The sequence below is a fragment of the Sapajus apella genome, unplaced genomic scaffold (assembly GCF_009761245.1).
Source record: "Sapajus apella isolate SASKATOON/1434 unplaced genomic scaffold, GSC_monkey_1.0 scaffold48, whole genome shotgun sequence".
NCBI lineage: Eukaryota > Metazoa > Chordata > Mammalia > Primates > Cebidae > Sapajus > Sapajus apella.
The window spans coordinates 13,794,930-13,808,223 of NW_022436988.1; the positions used below are offsets into that span (position 1 = coordinate 13,794,930).

General features: G+C 36.0%; 1 pseudogene; it reads left to right on the top strand.

Annotated features, from left to right (window-relative positions):
• Window positions 1-1,581: 1,581 nt before the first annotated feature.
• LOC116525434 lies at window positions 1,582-8,410 on the top strand (annotated as a pseudogene).
• The last annotated feature ends 4,884 nt before the right edge of the window (window positions 8,411-13,294 follow it).

Sequence of the window (13,294 nt, forward strand, 5' to 3'; positions counted from 1 at the left end):
GCTTCAAGCGATCCTCCTGGCTCAGCCTCCCAAAGTGCTGAGATTACAGGCATAAGCCACTGTGCGCAGCCTGTAGTTATTTTTTGGTGGCTAGACATGACTTCCTGGGTAAAAGTTAAACAATCTCTTAAGTTTGTGGCACACAAAATAATTGATTCAAACAAAGCTCCCATCTTGTTTTGATTACTTATTTTCATTAATTTCCAATTCCCACTTTTCACCCAAACTCCATTCTTATTTCCCACTTCCAAAGATAACCTTTTTATTGCGTTAGAAATGGTGATCCTTTAGTTCTTGGATATTTTTGGAAAATGTGTATCACATGTGAATTGATATCAATGATATTGTGACCTAATGCTCAACCTTTCTTTTTCTTTCTTTCTTCCTTTGAAGTGGAGCTATATTTTTAAGATCTCCTCACGTGGATGGGTGTATGCCAATCCAATGTGCCTGAATCCTACATAGCAACTTTGGACTGTATCCATAAAAATTTGCTTTATAGCACCATGCCACAATAATCTACCTTATGAAGAACATCCTTGAACTGCTCCTCTCATGAACTCATGTGAGAATTTCCTTGGGCTGCATACACAGGAGCAGAATTGACTGATGGTAGGATATTTCTAAGTAGTAATGAATGAGTAATGAATCACACATGTAACTGGGTAAGTTTGTACCCCCAACAGCAGGGCAGAAAGTTCCTTTCTCCCCATTAGACAATTTAACAACACCCACAGTTGAGGAGCTAGCAACAATTGACACTATTCACTCTTCTGATTTTTCTCAGTCCAGTGATGGAGAAATGATATCTGATAGTTGTTTTAATTCTTATTTCTTTCAATATTGAGTTTAAACATTGCCTCATGTTTTATTTTAGCCTTTTGGCTTCTTCTCCAGGCATGCAACTGGACACAGCTGTTACAATGTTTCTTTTATGTTTGATTGCACAATGTTTTCTACTTCAGACCTTCACATTTACTTCCTCTTTTTCTGTCTTTTTAAAGGAAACAGGTCAAAATGAGCAAGAGATGCATGAGCGTGGGTCAGCAAACATAGGCTCCTCTCTGCAAGAACTGTTTCAAAAAATGGAGGATGAGGAGACAGACCTTGTTGGTATGATTCGGAGTCTATGTGTTCTCATATTTAGAGGATGAAAAAGTACTTTCTCAGGCAACATAAACACTTTATTTTCATTATTTAATACTGTGCATATGTGTATTCAAATTAACAAGCTAGATTTTTTTTTTTCAAATTCCGGGCTTTGCTGTTTTATCAATTAAAATTTATTTTTCTAAATTAAAATATGTATTATTGCTTTATGTCTTACTAGAGGCATTTTTAAAGAATTCAAATGCAGAAATACTTGAAAAATAAAGACACATCTTTATAGAGCAGAGATAACAATTCTTAACTTCTGAGCCCATTTGAATCTCATGAAGGCATAGGTATAGAAGTTCAGGGCCAAAGTAAAAATCAGGCAGAGAATCCAAAATTTAAGAAACAATCAGAAGACAAATTGTAGCACTTCTACACAATGTCACTATAGACACAGACAATGTCAGGTTGAAAGAAATAATGGTCATGTAAACTGATGATACCTTCTCATATCATTTGAAGTTTTCTTGGGGACATAGAATCTCCATGATGAAAGAGCACAGAGACCATTCAGGTAACTTTTATAGAAGAAAAAATATATTTTTTTGTTGCTATCATAAGAGCAGCCACAGGGGACATACCTGATTGCAGAGGTGAAACTACACAAACATATAAAACCACAACATATACCTTTAATTTCTTAACATAAAGGATATTCATATTAAATGAAACTTATGTACTTAAGTACATTGTTTTATTAAAAAAATATATTTACTATTATTTCTAAGTTACTCCTAAAAAACACCTGAACAAAATGATCTTACTCTTTTGCTCCCATTTTCTTAAAGTTTAGTGCTTTCTTGACATAAGCAACAGAAGAGCCAACCAAGCTCAAGAAGAGAATTCTTGACTAATGGAAAGAATTATAAAATATAATGAAAACTCCATGAGAACCGGACTTAAAAACATTTGATGCGGGGCGTGGCAGCTCACACCTATAATCCCAGCATTTTGGGAGGCCAAGGCAGGCGTATCATGAGGTCAAGAGATTGAAACCATCCTGGCCAACATGGTGAAACCCCGTCTCTACTAAAAAATACAAAAATTAGCTGGGCGTGGTGGTGCGCACCTGTAGTCCCAGCTACTCGGGAAGCTGAGGCAGGAGAATTGCTTGAACCTGGAAGGCAGAGGTTGCAGTGAGCCGAGATCGTGCCACTGCACTCTAGCCTGGTGCCTGGTGATGGAGTGAGACTGCTTCTCAGAAAAAAAAAAAAAATTCGTAAAGTAATTCTGCTATATTCTCTTTGGGTATACTCTGCAAATCTCAACTGAGAAGACTTACCATCCACTATGTTATCATGGACTTTGCATTTTGAAACATTTGAAATTTTGTTTTTTTCCTTTAGCCAAGATTGTATTATTCCATAATAAAGGGTGTGTTATTCTTCTAAAGCTCATTGTCAAGCAGTGAATGAAAAATGAAGTGTGAAGGTGCAGTATTCTGGGAGAAAGGCTTTGTAGCTTTTCAAGCTGCCATTCATGCTGCTATCATAGACATAAATGTAAAGTTAAAGGAATCTAACTGCATTAAATTTGAATTTTGATAGATGGCGATTTAATGGATTATTCTATTCCATCATTTATTCACTTCATTAATGAGGCAAAATATACTGAACAACTTCCGTATTCAAACCATTGTACTCAGTACTGGGGATCAGAAAACAAGTAGAACACAGCACTTTTCTCCAGGGACATTGGTACTGGGGGAGATAGAAACATGGATATGTAGTCATAATAAGAGTTTAGATTCTATCATTGATTTTATTTTTAACTTTTTTTTTCTTTAGAGACAAAGTTTTACTCTGTTGCCCAGGCTGGAGAACAGTAGCTTTTCGCAGACATGATTATAATTCACTGCAGCCTCAAACTCCTGGGCTCAAGTGATCCTCCCACCTCAGCCTCCCTAGTTCATTCTTAATTTGGCTCTCTTTAAGTCTGTTCTTGGTATATAGGAATGGTTGTGATTTCTGCACATTGATTTTGTACCCTGAGACTTTGCTGAAGTTGCTTATCAGTTTCAGGAGATTTTGGGCTGAGACAGTGGGCCTTCTAAATATACAACCATGTTGTCTGCAAATAGAGACTATTTGACTTCCTCCTTTCCTAATTGAATACCCTTTATTTTTTTTTTCTTGCCTGATTGCTCTGGCTAGAACTTCCAATACTATATTGAATAGGAGTGGTGAGAGAGGGCCTCCTTGTCTAGTGCCAGATTTCAAAGGGAATTCTTCCAGCTTTTGCCTGTTCAGTATGATATTGGATGTAGTTTTGTCATAAATAGCTATTATTATTTTATGATACATTCCGTTGATATCTAGTTTATTGAGAGTTTTTAGCATGAAGGGCTGTTGAATTTTGTCAAAGGCCTTCTCTGCATCTATTGAGATAGTCATGTGATTTTTGTCTTTGGTTCTGTTTATATGATTGATTATGTTTATAGGCTTGCGTATGTTGAACCAGCCTTGAATCCCTGGGATGAAGCCTACTTGATCGTGATGAGTAAGCTTTTTGATGTGCTGTTGCATTCGGTTTGCCAGTATTTTATTGAAGATTTTTGAGTCGATGTTCATCATGGATATTGGCCTGAAGTTTTCTTTTCCTGTTGAGTCTCTGCCTGGTTTTGGTATCAGGATGATGTGGGTCTCACAGAATGAGTTAGGGTGGATTCCCTCTTTTTGTATTGTTTGGCATAGTTTCAGAATGAATGGAACCAGCTCCTCCTTGTATGCCTGGTAGAATTTGGCTGTGAACCCCTCTGGACCTGGACTTTTTTTGGTTGGTAAGCTGATTGCTGCCTCAACATCAGACCTTGTTGTTGGTCTGTTTAGGGTTTCAACTTCTTCCCGGTTTAGTCTTGGTAGAGTACAAGTGTCCAGGAATTTATCCATTTCTTCCAGGTTTACTGGTTTATGTGCATAGGGCTTACTTTACTGGTTTTTGTGCATCAGAGATTACTTTGTAGTAATCTCTGATGGTAGTTTGTATTTCTGCGGAATCAGCGGTGATATCCCCTTTATCATTTTTTATTGCATGTATTTGATTCTTCTCTCTTTTCTTTTTTATTAGTCTGGCTAGTGGTCTGCCTATTTTGTTGATCTTTTCAAAAAACCAGCTCCTGGATTTACTGATTTTTTGAAAGGTTTTATATGTCTCTATCTCCTTCAGTTCTGCTCTGATCTTAGTTATTTCTTGTCTTTTGCTAGATTTTGAGTTTTTTTTTTTTTTTTTTTTTTTATCTTGCTCCTCTAGCTCTTTCAATTTTGATGATAGAGTGTCGATTTTAGATATTTCCTTGTTTTTCATGTGGGTAATTATTGCTATAAATTTCCCTCTCGACACTGCTTTAAAGGTGTCTCAGAGATTCTGGTAAGTTGTGTCTTCACTCTGATTGGTTTTGAAGAATATCTTTATTTCTGCTTTCATTTCATTGTTTATCCAGCCGGCACTCAGAAGCAAGTTCAGTTTCCAGGTAGTTGTGCAGATTTGAGTGATTTTCTTCATGCTGAGTTCTAATCTGATTGCATTATGGTCTGATAGACTGTTTGTTATGATTTCCATTCTTTTGCATTTGCTGAGGAGTGTTTTACTTCTAATTATGTGGTCAATTTTATAATAAGTGCTATATGGTGCTGAGAAGAATGTATATTCTGTTGATTTGGGGTGGAGAGTTTTGTAGATGTGTATTAGGTCTACTTGTTCCAAAGCTGAGTTTAAGTCCTGAGTATCCTTGTTAGTCTTCTGTCTCATTATCTGTCTAATATTGACAGTGGGGTGTTAAAGTCTCCCACTATTATTGTGTGCGAGTCTGAGTCTCTTTGTAGATCTCTAAGAACTTGCTTTATGAATCTGGGTGCTCATGTATTGGGTGCATATATATTTAGGATAGTTATCTCTTCTTATTACCTTGATCCCTTTACCATTGTGTATTGCCTTCTTTGTGTCTTTTGATCTTTGTGATTGAAAGTCTGTTTTATCAGAGACTAGGATTGCAACCTCTGCTTTTATTTTTGCTTTCTATTTGTCGGTAAATATTTCTCCATCCCTTTATTTTTAGCCTATGTGTGTCTTCGCACGTGAAATGGGTCTTTTGAATACAGCATACTGATGGGTCTTGACTCTTTATCCTAATTGGCAAATTGGACACTGGTGTCTGTGTCTTTTAATTGGGGCACTTAGCCCCTTTATATTTAAGGTTAATATTGTTATGTGTGAATTTGATTCTGTCATCATGATGCTAGCTGGTTATTTTGCACATTAGTTGATGCAGTTTCTTCATAGTGTTATTGGTCATTATATTTTGGCATGTTCCTGCAGTGGATGGGACTGGTTTTTTCTTTCTATATTTAGTGCTTCCTTCAGGAACTTTTGTAAGGCAGGCTTGGTGGTGACAAAATCCCTCAGCATTTGCTTGTCTGTAGATTTTATTTCTCCTTCACTTATGAAGCTTAGTTTGGCTGGATATCTTTACATTTTTAAATGCTTGGGAAAAAATTCAATGAACAATAATATTTTGTGGCATGTGAAAATTTATATGCAATTCAAATTTTCTTGTCCATAAATATATTTTATTGAAACACAGCCACACATCACTCACATATTGTTTATGACTGTGTTTATGCTACAATGGCAATGGAAACTGTATGGGATGCAAAGCTGAAAATATTCACAATGTGGCTATTTAGAAAAAAAATTTGCTGAACCCTGCTTCATTATCTACTTTTTGTCCGTATGGTTTACACAATAACTTTACTGAAGAAACTTGTCCAGAGCTGACAAATCATCATAGATGTCTTCCCAGAAAAGCTATCCTTGAAAACCTCTCCCGGTGATGTCCATCTTATCACACAGCTTTATTTATTTGCAATTTAGCTATCTATTTTGCCTCTCTATCTTTTTATTGCCTACTTTCTCCTGTATTGTGTAAGCTTGAGGTTAGAAGATAAGTTAGCTATTGCATTTTCTTAACTCTTGATATAAATTATGAGCTTCACAAATCATTTGCTAAATAAATGAATCAAGGAAGTGATGAAGTAACAACACTCTGACTGCTTTGTTTTTCTGCTAGGCTTTCCTGGGGTTTGATGTATGCTACCTTAATCCTTATCATGGCCACTGTAATGGCTCTTATTGTAAAATCTGCACAAGTTGTCATCCTGACTGGTTTTGTGTTGGTATTCACCCTCTTTCTCCTCTATAGCCTGTCTTTGGTGAGTTGGTGAATTTCATATCAATCTTTCTTTCTTTCTCTCCCTCTGCTGTCAATCATTTATCACTAATTCTGATCTCACCTCTTTTGTTTTCTTTGTAGTATTTGCATGAGACAGTGTCTAGAGGTGGAAAACTGATAAAATATACTTTTATAATATAAAATTCCTTTTTTGTGTGCTATTGATGGTTCTCAGAGAATTATATACCAGCTGAAGTTTTCTCTTTTCTTAGATAACTTTAGCTTTCCTGATGAGTGTGTGAATAAAGAAGGCTTTCCTCATGGGCTTGATTGTATTTCTCCTTATTGTCTTTCGGAGCATTCTGGGAATCACGGCATCGTACACACATCTTCCTGCATTTTTGGAATGGACTTTGTGTCTTCTTAGCCCCTTTGCCTTCACTGTTGGAATGGCCCAGGTAAGAGTTAAGGTAATGATTTCATTTTTTACAAACAATTCTACAAAGATTCCCTCTTAATAATCCACGCAACATGCTCTGAGCGTTCCATTCTATAGCTTCTATAAAAATAAACATTTACAAGAGAGGAATGACTTAATTTTTCTCTCTCAGCGTAGTTTTCTCGTTAAGTCACTAAATATAGGATGATGCTCTATTATTGATGTTTCAGCTTCTAATTGATTGTCTCCTTCCTTCCTTTTCCTTCCCTCCCTCCCTCCTTCTTTCTTTCTTTCCTTCCTTCCTTCCCTCCCTCCCTCCCTTCTTCCTTCCTTCCTTCCCTTCCTCCCTCCCTCCCTCCTTCCTTTTTCCTTCCTTCCTTCCATCCTTCCTTCTTTCTTTCTTCTTCTTCTTTTTTTTGGAAGGAGTCTCATTCTGTTGCCCAGGCTGAGGTGCAGTGGCATGATCTTGGCTCACTGCAACCTCCACCTCCAGGGTCCAAGTGATTCTCTGCCTCTGCCTGCCAAGGAACTGGGACTACAGGTATATGACACCATGTGTGGCTAATTTTTGTATTTTCAATAGAGACAGGGTTTCACCATGTTGACCAGGCTGTCTCAAACTCCTGATCTCAGCTGATGCCCCCGCCTCGGCCTCCCAAAGTGCTGGGATTACAGGCATGAGCCACCATGCCGCCCTGATTATACTATCATTTCTATAGATAAAAAACATTTTTATCTGTGCATCTCTGGGGTTTGTCTGTCAATTCCTTGTATATACTAGGTAAGTGCTAGGGAAGAGGCAGAAAGGAAAATAGGGAAATGAAGGGAAGGAAGGACCTTCTGAATAGTTTATTCATCATTTCTGGGAGTACTGATACAGAGTAACGACTCATTGATTATTTTAAAACCTCCCAAGTAAGAAATTTCAGAATTTATCATTAGTGTTATGATATTTACTATTATTCTTGGTGCATTGACCTTATCTAATCCAAGTGGAGAAAATCACAAAGCTGCTCCATAAGAAGCAAGTCAAAGGGGAAAACCACACAGGGGCATAGAATTGAAGAATTTACACATTGAAGAATTTACTTCATTGTTTGGGACTGGAGCAAAGCAGAGAGAAAGAACACAAAAGTGGGACAAGAAGAAATATTTAGACCAATCTCACATTCGCACGTGGTTGTAAAATCTAAATGAGCAAAAACAAATGAACTCCAATAGCACTTTATGAAATCAATAGCTAATAACCAGAGCATTTTTTTCCAGCAACAGAATTTATCACATTAAATTATTAAATAAAATTATGTCACTACTTTAAGACATATAAACTAAAATTTGATAATGTTAACTATCCATAAATATTAATAATTTTTGTCTATCTAGAAATAGAATATAAATATATCAAAATTTGAAATATAAAGGCAGAAAGTATTAAGGATTAATTTAAAGACAATATAATTATTCTATTCATTTATGAAATATAATAAAATTTTAATAGTAATTGGAACATGGTAAGAAAAAATGTAAAGTTCAAATATGTAATGATAGAATACTAAGATGTTCAGTTATGCTAAATGATACTATTTTTACATTGTTGACACATCTTTTAAATGCAGGTTATTACAACTAATTGGTGGAAAGATTGGTAAACTACTAATAGCAATTTTATAAAAACATGGATATCATAAAAAGTATTGTAATTAGACTACAGGTATATGCACTGCTTTTTAAAGGAAAAAAAAATTTATTTCATTAGTTGTGACTTAATTTGAAAACTGCCCTGGGTAAGATTTTCAAATAAGGTAGGAAATAGTTTCTGATCTTCATTATAGTAGAAGTTCTGAAAAGTGGATCTAGCCTGAGTTCCCTGGGAGAAAATGGTTTCAGAAAACCTCATGTCAATTTTGACAGGATTATTGAATTAAGTAATCAAAGAAATCAATAGATGTGGGCTTCACTTAAGCTTAGGAAATTAAAGGGCATTTCTTTATCCTTAAAGTAAGAAGGGGACACAGGTAGCTGTTAGGCAGCATTATATTTTTTATAAAATCCAACATACCATCCTAGATGATAACATGCAAAGGTAGCTGCAGAGCAATTGTGTTTACCGTGTCCAAGTGACATCTTTAATAATGACTTTAAATAATCATATTGGAAATAATAACTATTGTTTAATAATGGCAAACTCTTCCTAAAAGAGTATTAAAAACACCAAACGATTGGGAACAAAGGAACAAGTACTCATTGCTCTTTATTTTTCTCTGTTCTTTGACATGATTTCATAAACATTGTCTTTATACCCAGAGCTTCTCCTTTTTTTTCTCATATTGTCACCTGGATCCAAATTTCTTTTTTTAACCTCTATGACTGATATTGCAAGGAGTCATTTCTCCATAAGCTTCTCTTAAAGAGAGTCATATTTTCCTGGAAATATTTCTGTGTTAGAAAAATATTATTAATAAGATAACTCAATTCTTTTTGCTTTCATTTGTTTCATTCTCTTTTAAAATATTCATTTAATGCAATATGAATTCCAGAATTCACAAACATTTTATATGGATTGGCATTTATCTTTTCTGTACAAATTTCCTTATTTCTTCATTTTAGAACATCAGTCTGTAGAGAAGGGAATGGAAGATTTTTAGATCCTAGAGGTCTGGCTTTGACACACTTCCAGGATCTGAGACCCTGGTCAAGAGCTTTAGGTTCTATGATGGTCACTGGCCTTACATTTAAAGGGTCAATAATTATGACATGCCCACTGACCTTATTATCTTTACAAGAATAAAAGGAGAGAGTGGGAAAATGCTTTGCCGTCTATTACGAGCTACACAAGTGCAAAGTGCTAATATTATCCTTCTCTTTCCTATCTTTTTATTATATGCTTCAAATTTTTTTACTTTAAAATATTCTTTATTTTTATCTGAGTAATCTCTTTTACTAGTCTTTCAAAATATGCATATAGAAGTTTAATACACACTAATTTTTACTCTGCTTTCCTTTCTTGCATTTGAAACAATCATTAGTTAACTGAATTTGCACTGATCTAACTAGAATGTCATTTTGCTTGAAAAATACATATAAGCTATTTTTCTAAATGAATATGAAGTTTTATAGAGTGATTAAAGTTTGCTTTAACAAGAAATGAGCTGTCTCTAAAAAACAATGTAAGTTACCTAAAAGTAAACTCAGAAAATGTGCTTAATCAATTTTCTTTATTGTTTAGTGAAAACTTCTGTAGCTCATTCATAATTTGCTTTCCTCTGTCATTTCTAGTTTTTTGTGGTTCTTTTAATATCCTATTTGTGCTAAGATTAATGATGATCAAAAGCTGTGTTTATATTAATAAGAATTACCACCAGGAAGCACTTCACTTTGCTCTATCATTAATGCACATTTGCCTCATTTCTTTCATTCTTAAGAAGTTGCACCTAAGTTCGCTGTCTCCTCTAGGTTCCCTGGGAAGCCTTACATTGTAGAATCACTAGATGCTTATTGGCTTGATAAAATACTGACGGTGCAATGACCCACACCTGTTTCTAAGTATAGCCAGCAGCTCTGGGAAACACATTCTTTGAGTATCTGACCAAACTGAAGTGAAAGTTGTTATTTTGCTTTTATTATTATTTGTAATGAAGACATAATAATGGTATATATTTGTGGAATACAGTGTAATATTCTGATACATGTGTACAATGTATAATGATCAGAGTAATTTGCATATCTGTCACCTCAAACATTTATCATTTCTTTGTGTTGCAGACATTTAAAATCTGTTCTTCTAGGTATTTGAAAACATACAATACATTTTGTTATTTATAATCCCCTACAGTGGTATAGGACAAGTTTGTTAAGTCCATAATAAATCAGATGAGATTTGTAATCAGGATTGCATTAAATTTATAGATTAATTTGGGGAAAATTATCATCTTAATAGTATTATGTTTTTCTAAGTTGATCTCATAAATGTAGAGAGCTGAATAGTGATTCCAGAGGCAGGTAAGGGTGGAGGGAAGTGTACCCAAAGGTTGGTTAAAGGACACAAGGCTGGGTGTGGTGGTTCATGCCTTTAATCTCAGCACTTTGGGAGGCCGAGGCAGACAGATCATTTGAGATCGGGAGTTTGTGACCAGCCTGGGCAATATGGTGAAACCTTATCTCTACTAAAAATGCAAAAATTAGCCAGGCGTGGTGGCAGGCGCCTGTAATCCCAGCTCCTTGGGAGGCTGAGGCAGGAGAATAGTCCATGTCATGTTTTCAAGACCTTGTGTTATGACAATCATTACAATAATGTGACTTATAGTAGTCACAATAGCAGAATCCACTCATTAGTTTTCACAGTGTGATAATGAAAAATATGACTTACATCAAGACAGTAAGAATAGTACAACATTTTAAAGGAAGTCTTACTTATTCCAACCTAAAGAGTTTTTAAATGAAATCAACTAGAGGACCATTTCTTAGACCCATTGGAAGCAAAGAAGACATACTCCACAGTCTGAAATTAACTTTTACATGATACCCAAAGGAGCACCAGGTAGAATGGTTGTAAGGACATAGAATAGGGAAGGTTCACCTGAATATACTAACTGTTCATTTTGCCAATTTCTCCTGACTCCATGGATTATTTAGGAACTTCAGAATCTGACATTGTATTCCTGGCACTGCTAATAGTAAGAAGACATTTTTTTCAACATTCTTGCTCGTGAGGGAACACAATCTTTGTATGTTTTGAGTTTCTCTGAACTGCATCAAATAAAGAAGGTTTGGACATTTTAGGCATTTGAAGCAAAGCACACATGAGCGTGTGTACAATCACAGGCGCATGTGCGTGTGCACACACACACACACACGCGATGGCTTTTGACCTGGACCCCTATCTTTTTTTTTTTTTGAGACAGAGTTTTGCTCTTGTTGTCCAGGCTAGAGTGCAATGATGTGATCTTGGCTCACCGCAACCTCCGCCTCCCAGGTTCAAGTGATTCTCCTGCCTCAGCCTCCCAAGTAGCTGAGATTATGGGCATGCACCACCATGCCTGGCTAATTTTGTATTTTCAGTAGAGACAGGGTTTCTCCATGTTGGTCAGGCTGGTCTCAAACTCCCAACCTCAGGTGATCCACCCACCTCGGCCTCCCAGAATGCTGGGATTACAGGTGTGAGCCAAGGCGCCTGGCCCTGGACCCCTATCTTTACAACAATCATCTGTCATGGGTAGTACTGGTTTCACTTGCTACTACTATATTTCTATTAGGCTCTCTCTGAATAGCAGTGAAGCTAACTTTGACAGTTTCAAAGAGTATTACATAAATTGTCTTTCAGCCTTGTAAAAATGAATGTTATCAAATCGAATTTTTATATAATCAAACTCCTTAAATCAATTCCAATATTGAAATCATTGAATTTATAGCGATACTAAGTTTGATTGTCTTTCTTTTTTCCTAGCCTTACCTTCATTTTCTCATTTTCCTTTTTATTCTGTGATGCCTGGAAATGAACTGCAGGAAGAAATCAATGAGAAAGAATCCGGTATTCAGGTTGATTAAATCAAATCAAATTTCAAGTTTCATTTTGATATTCATTATTTAAGGATTTTTTAAATACCCTGAATTAATTAAGTAAAAGGCACTTCACAGGATGGTTTTTAAAGACTGTAGTATACAAAATTTATAACCCATAGCATAGGAATATATACTGAGCTTACAAGCTAGAGAGAAAACCACACTAGCACACATCAGACACTGGAAAATTAAGGCAGACCATAATTTCACTGTAGAGGAAAGGCAGAATCTCTAAAATAACAGGTAAATATAGATAAGCATCGGAAAAGTTAAGCCAACCCAGAAAGGAAGAGTAGTCTGTGCAATAAGACCAAGGATGAGATGAAGGGAACAGGAGCTCCCTTGTAGGCTTGTGTTGGGTGATAATGAAAGTGAGGCTAGATATTGAAGAGTCTTAAAACAGAAAAGAATAGGGAAGATTTTGCAGATTACATAATGGGAAACCAAGACACCAATGTGTCTTGAACACTTGGCCTACCATACAAAATATAAACCAAGCTTAAGTCTAACATTTGTGGTAGCAGAGAAGAGGGACAAGATGACAGCCACATTTTAGGAAACCAGCAGACAACAGAAATGTCAGAGCATGGCACGAGGGAGAAATAAAAGAATGAGGAGGAATCAACGGTGGAATGATGAAAGCAAGAACTAGATCTGTAGTAGGGAGGAAAGAGTGATTCTGTCACACATTCCCAAGAAATGACTGTGGTCAGTAACTGATTAGACTTTGATATAGTGATTGAATATCCTGGATTTTCTGGAATACACCCTTGATTCCAAATCTTTGGACACATTGTTCTCACAAAGACCTCAGAGTTCCAAAATATCTGTTGTCAAAACTACAGTTCCTAGATTCCTTTCTTCATGCAACTCTGCTTCAAAATCCTTTGCCAGAGGGTGTATATGACTTTCTTCTTTGAAAGAAAACTGTCACCCTAGATGAGGAGGATTAAGCTTACGTTAAAAAGCAAAGA